This window comes from Amblyraja radiata, unplaced genomic scaffold (genome assembly GCF_010909765.2).
Source record: "Amblyraja radiata isolate CabotCenter1 unplaced genomic scaffold, sAmbRad1.1.pri scaffold_646_ctg1, whole genome shotgun sequence".
In the NCBI taxonomy this organism is placed as follows: domain Eukaryota; kingdom Metazoa; phylum Chordata; class Chondrichthyes; order Rajiformes; family Rajidae; genus Amblyraja; species Amblyraja radiata.
The window spans coordinates 42,521-47,604 of NW_022630675.1; the positions used below are offsets into that span (position 1 = coordinate 42,521).

The window sequence follows — 5,084 nt, forward strand, 5'->3', positions numbered from 1 at the left end:
AAACTGTCAAATATACCCAGAATTGTCTGTTTCCATTTTCTTCCCATTACTTTCATAATCCTTTGCTGGATGAATTATTGGGGAATAATCCCATTGGGAATACAATCCATAGAACACAGGAAAGATGATACGATCAAACTTTATTTATCCCAGGAGGGAATTTGTCTGCCAACATTCATAAAACACAACAAATTACAAGAAACAACAAGATACATAAACCAAATGTGCTGCCCTGAGGGAAAAAGAAACGTTTATTTATTCCACTGTTGAAGGTGGTCATTAGTATTTAACAGGCGTAACAAGTTTAGTAATTGAGCACAGATTAAGTCCACGTCCGTATAATGATGGCCCAACATGTCCACTGAATGGGGCTCTCCTGGTCTTATCAGTCGGTGTCTATGGGACAGCTGCAAGAAAATGCCCAAGCTGGTCGGCAGAAATGCAAAGAGAATCTTGTTAGGTGCCGACTGACCCTCCATCACATGGCCATCTCCTCCACTATTGCAAATTTGAGCTTTGGTGGTTGCGGCCGCATGTGTCTTGATTGGTCTTCCGCACTTTTGCTTATTTTATACAGCTCTATGGTGTATCTGATAAAGAAAACAAGCCAGAGGACTTCCATGAAGAAGCGCAAAATCAAACCGCACCACGCCATGATGTACGAATTTCTCCTAAATACACTATGCTCTTCTTTTGAGATAAAGAGGATGGCAACATGTGCAAACTCGTAGAGGAAGACCCAAATGACGTAGGCTCCTACTCCCCAGTAAATCTCCTTCCAAATTGACACAAACAGTCCAAAGACTGCAATGATGCCCAAACAAACAACCATTTGAGAAACAACACAGAAGAAAACAGTTTCATTATATTTCTTCCGCTGTTCAGTATTAAAATCGGTTGAGTTTTTGATCCGCATGAAAAAGCGATAATCGCCTATTAGAAAGATCAAGTGTAAGCAGAATGTAAATAGTGTGATCAGTCCGGCTACAATTGTCCCCTCTTTAGCGTTCAGTCCAAAGATATTGCCAGACAAAAACTTTATCAATCTATTCCAATATTTCTTGATCTTTTTCATTTAGCTTCTCTTGTGCTCTTTGGCCTTCCAGGAGATTAGAGATTTCTTCTGAAACCAGGCGGAACAGGAGGTGTAACTGCAACAGAGTTTAGAGATAATGTTAGAATCATTTGGATTGTTCTTCCCATTTGACCTGTTGCCCAAGTTCACCAAATATTGACTAAAGGTCAAGTTTTAAGTTATTGCTAAAGATATTGGAATTAGAAGAAAAAAAGCAAAGAGGGACAATGTGGCTGATTCTATCCCCAAGGACTGCAGGGCTGCCAACTCTCACGCTTTGAGCGTGAGACTCACGCCCTCAAGCAAACTCTCACGCCCTCACACTCATCAGAAATTTCTCACGCTCAGTGGTGAGATATTTTGTGATCAACAAAAATGTCAAAACACGGATAAACTGCCTGGTCCGCGGGTGTTGGAGAGCCGGGCTGCGGGAGGGATGGGAGCAGAACCAGCGGCCGGAACAGATGCGGGGAGCCGGGACGGACGAGTGTTTGCCAGGGCCGGCGTGTCGCTCGCTGCAGCTCTGGCCATGGAGCACTCTGGACAGTGTGAGTGTCCCGGGCGTCGGAAGCGTTGCGCCGCTGCAGCAAGAGTCTCTGTGCCAAAGGGACAGACTCTCAAAGGGAGGTGGAGAGAGAGAGAGAGGGGAAGGAGACAGGGAGACAGTGGGGGTAGAGAGAGGGGGGGGGGGTGAAAGGAGAGAAAGTGGAGAGACGGGGGGAGTGGAGAGAGAGAAGAGGGGGGGGTGGAGAGGGGAGAGAGAGGGGGAGAGTGAGATGGGAGAGGGGGGAGGGAAGTGAGAGAGGGGTGAGAGGGAAGAGAGAGAGGGGGTGGAGAGGGTAGGAGAGAATGGGAGAGAGAAGAGGAAGAGAGGGGTGGTAAAAGAGAGAGGGGGAAGAGGGGGAAAGAGAGATAGGGGTGCAAAGAAAAAGAGATAGAGACAGAGGAGAAAGAGGGGAGAGAGGGCAAGGGGAAGAGTGAGGTAGGAGGGATAAATGGGGAAGAGAGAGGGGGGAAGAGAGAGAGGTGAGAGGAGAGATAGAGAGAGAGGGGAAAGAGAGAGGGAGGGACAAAGAGGTTGGGGGGAAGCAAGGGGGGAGAGAGAGAAGAAAGAGGGGGAGAGAGAGAAGAAAGAGGGGGAGAGAGAGTTAGGGGAAAGAGGGGAGAGAGAGTTAGGTGAAAGAGGGGAGAGAGGGAGAGAGAGAGAGAGAGGAGAGGGGGAAGAGTAAGGTGGGAGGGAGAGAGGGGAAAGAAGGGAGAGGGGGGAAGAGAGAGGAAGAGAGAGGGGGGGGAGAGAAGAGAGGGAAGGGGAGAGAGTGAGAGGAGGAGACGGGAGAGAGAGGGGGTGAGAGGAGAGACAGAGGGAGAGGGGAAAGGGGGAGGGGAGAGATAGAGGGGGAGAGAGAGGGGGGTTGAGAGGAGAGAGAGCGGAAGAGAGGGGGGAGGAAGAGAGAGTCTCTGTGTCGAATTTGCCCATGTGACCGGCATGGATCAGACTGCATCCTGGAGGACAACCAGTGGCTGCTGGAAGTAAGTACCAAGCACTGGGTAGAAACGGTGGAAGGTAGTGGACTTCAAATGGGGGTGGTTGGAGAAAGCATCCTGTTTGCCTGCTAGATTTTCACTTACTGTAACTGCAGGAAAAATGTTCCCGATGTTGGGGGCGTTCAGAACCATGGGTCACAGTTTAAGAATAAAGGGGCGGGGCAGTTAGGACTGAGATGAGGACAAACTTTCTTCACGCAGAGAGTTGTGAATCTGTGGAATTCTCTGCCATAGAAGGCAGTGCAGGCCAATTCACTGGATGTTTTCAAGAGAGAGTTACATTTAGTTCTTGGGGCTAACGACATCAAGGGATATGGGTAAAAAACAGGAAAGAGGTACTGATTTTAGATGAATAGCCATGATCGTATTGAATGGCAGTGCTGGCTCGAAGGGCCGAATGGCATATTCTTGCACCTATTTTCTATGTTTCTATGAGTACCTGTATATGGCAATAAAACTCGATCACTTGATTTTGAAGCATTCATGCATGGTGGAGGTATAATGTAGTCATAGAGTGATACAGTGTGAAAACAGGCCCTTCGGCGCAACTTGCCCACACTCGCCAACATGTCCCAGCTACGCTACCTGCTTTTGGTCCATACCTCCAAACCTGTCCTATCCATGTATCAGGCAGTTTTTTCTTAAATGTTGGGATGGTCCCTGCCTCAACTACCTCCTCTGGCAGCTTGTTCCATACACCCATCACCCTTTGTGTGGATAAAGTTACCCCTTAAAAAGTTACCTCTTAAAAAGACTTCATACAAAAAACATTGAAATCATACTTCTACAGTGCACTAAAACATGATTTTAATACATCAAATTTCAAAATGTTCCTACCCTTCTTCCACACCCTCTCCCCACTCGGTTGCTCCACTCCCTCACCAGGTACCCCCCCAAGGCTAGTGATCGCACAGCCTCCCCCCTTTCAAAAACGCTGCAATCCAATTTAAAGCATATATACTGGATTCAAGTATATATTAGACTATCAGACTATTATCTAAATGGTGGCCGACTAGGAAAAGGGGAGATGCAGCGAGACCTGGGTGTCATGGTACACCAGTCATTGAAAGTGGGCATGCAGGTGCAGCAGGCAGTGAAGAAAGCGAATGGTATGTTAGCTTTCATAGCAAAAGGATTTGAGTATAGGAGCAGGGAGGTTCTACTGCAGTTGTACAGGGTCTTGGTGAGACCACACCTGGAGTATTGCGTACAGTTTTGGTCTCCAAATCTGAGGTAGGACATTATTGCCATAGAGGGAGTACAGAGAAGGTTCACCAGACTGATTCCTGGGATGTCAGGACTGTCTTATGAAGAAAGACTGGATAGACTTGGTTTATACTCTCTAGAATTTAGGAGATTGAGAGGGGATCTTATAGAAACTTACAAAATTCTTAAGGGGTTGGACAGGCTAGATGCAGGAAGATTGCTCCCGATGTTGGGGAAGTCCAGGACAAGGGGTCACAGCTTAAGGATAAGGGGGAAATCCTTTAAAACCGAGATGAGAAGAACTTTTTACACACAGAGAGTGGTGAATCTCTGGAACTCCCTGCCACAGAGGGTAGTCGAGGCCACAGTTCATTGGCTATATTTAAGAGGGAGTTAGATGTGGCCCTTGTGGCTAAGGGGATCAGGGGGTATGGAGAGAAGGCAGGTACGGGATACTGAGTTGGATGATCAGCCATGATCATATTGAATGGCGGTGCAGGCTCGAAGGGCCGAATGGCCTCTACTCCTGCACCTATTGTCTATGTTTCTATGTTTCTATAAGACTCGCTACAGTATGCACCATTCCCTCGGGCTTGGTCTCTCGCACGTTTTTCACTCCCAGCTCTCACCCAGTGTTGGCGGCCCAGGGACTGACAGGTGCTATTTGTGGGAGCACAGATGACAAGGCTTCATCTTTGCCCGGGCCTCGCCCACGCCGCCATCTTTGCCCGGGCCTCAAGCCGACGGTTGGTTCGCGGCCGCACGCGGCAAATTCAAACTTGCGTCACGGATCAGGGCGGGGCCTGGTCTCCATCGCGACCGCCGGCGGCAATATGCAAATGTATGGCGGGGGGATAAAGGGCGGGGCCTGGTCTCCATGGCGACGCGCGGGGTGAGTGCGGTGACGTCACGTAGACGGGGCGGGGCCTGGGCTGGTCGCCATAGCGACGCGAGCGGCGGCTGATCAGGTGAAAGGCGGCGGCAGAGAGATGGAAGAGGGAGGGAAGGAGAGAAGAGAGAGGAAGGAGAGAGGGATGGAGAGAGGGAGGAAGGATGGAGGGGGAGAGAGAGAGGAGGGAGGGAAGGAGAGAGGGAGGGAAGGAGAGAGGGAGGGAAGGAGAGAGGGTAGGGGAGGGAGGGAAGGGAGAGGGGGAGGGAGGGAAGGAGAGAAGAGTGACGTCGGAGGAGAGAGGAGGGAGGGAGAGGGAGGAGGGAGGAGAGGAAGGAGAGGGAGGGAGAGGAGAGAGAGGAGGAGAGA

General features: G+C 49.7%; 1 long non-coding RNA gene across 1 annotated transcript; it reads right to left on the reverse strand.

Moving 5' to 3' along the window:
• Window positions 1-1,078: 1,078 nt before the first annotated feature.
• On the reverse strand, window positions 1,079-4,612 carry LOC116970214. Its single transcript, XR_004411064.1, has 2 exons — window positions 4,456-4,612; window positions 1,079-1,151 (listed from the first exon to the last, which is right to left on the reverse strand). It is a non-coding gene; the product is annotated as an uncharacterized LOC116970214 (long non-coding RNA).
• Window positions 4,613-5,084: the final 472 nt, after the last annotated feature.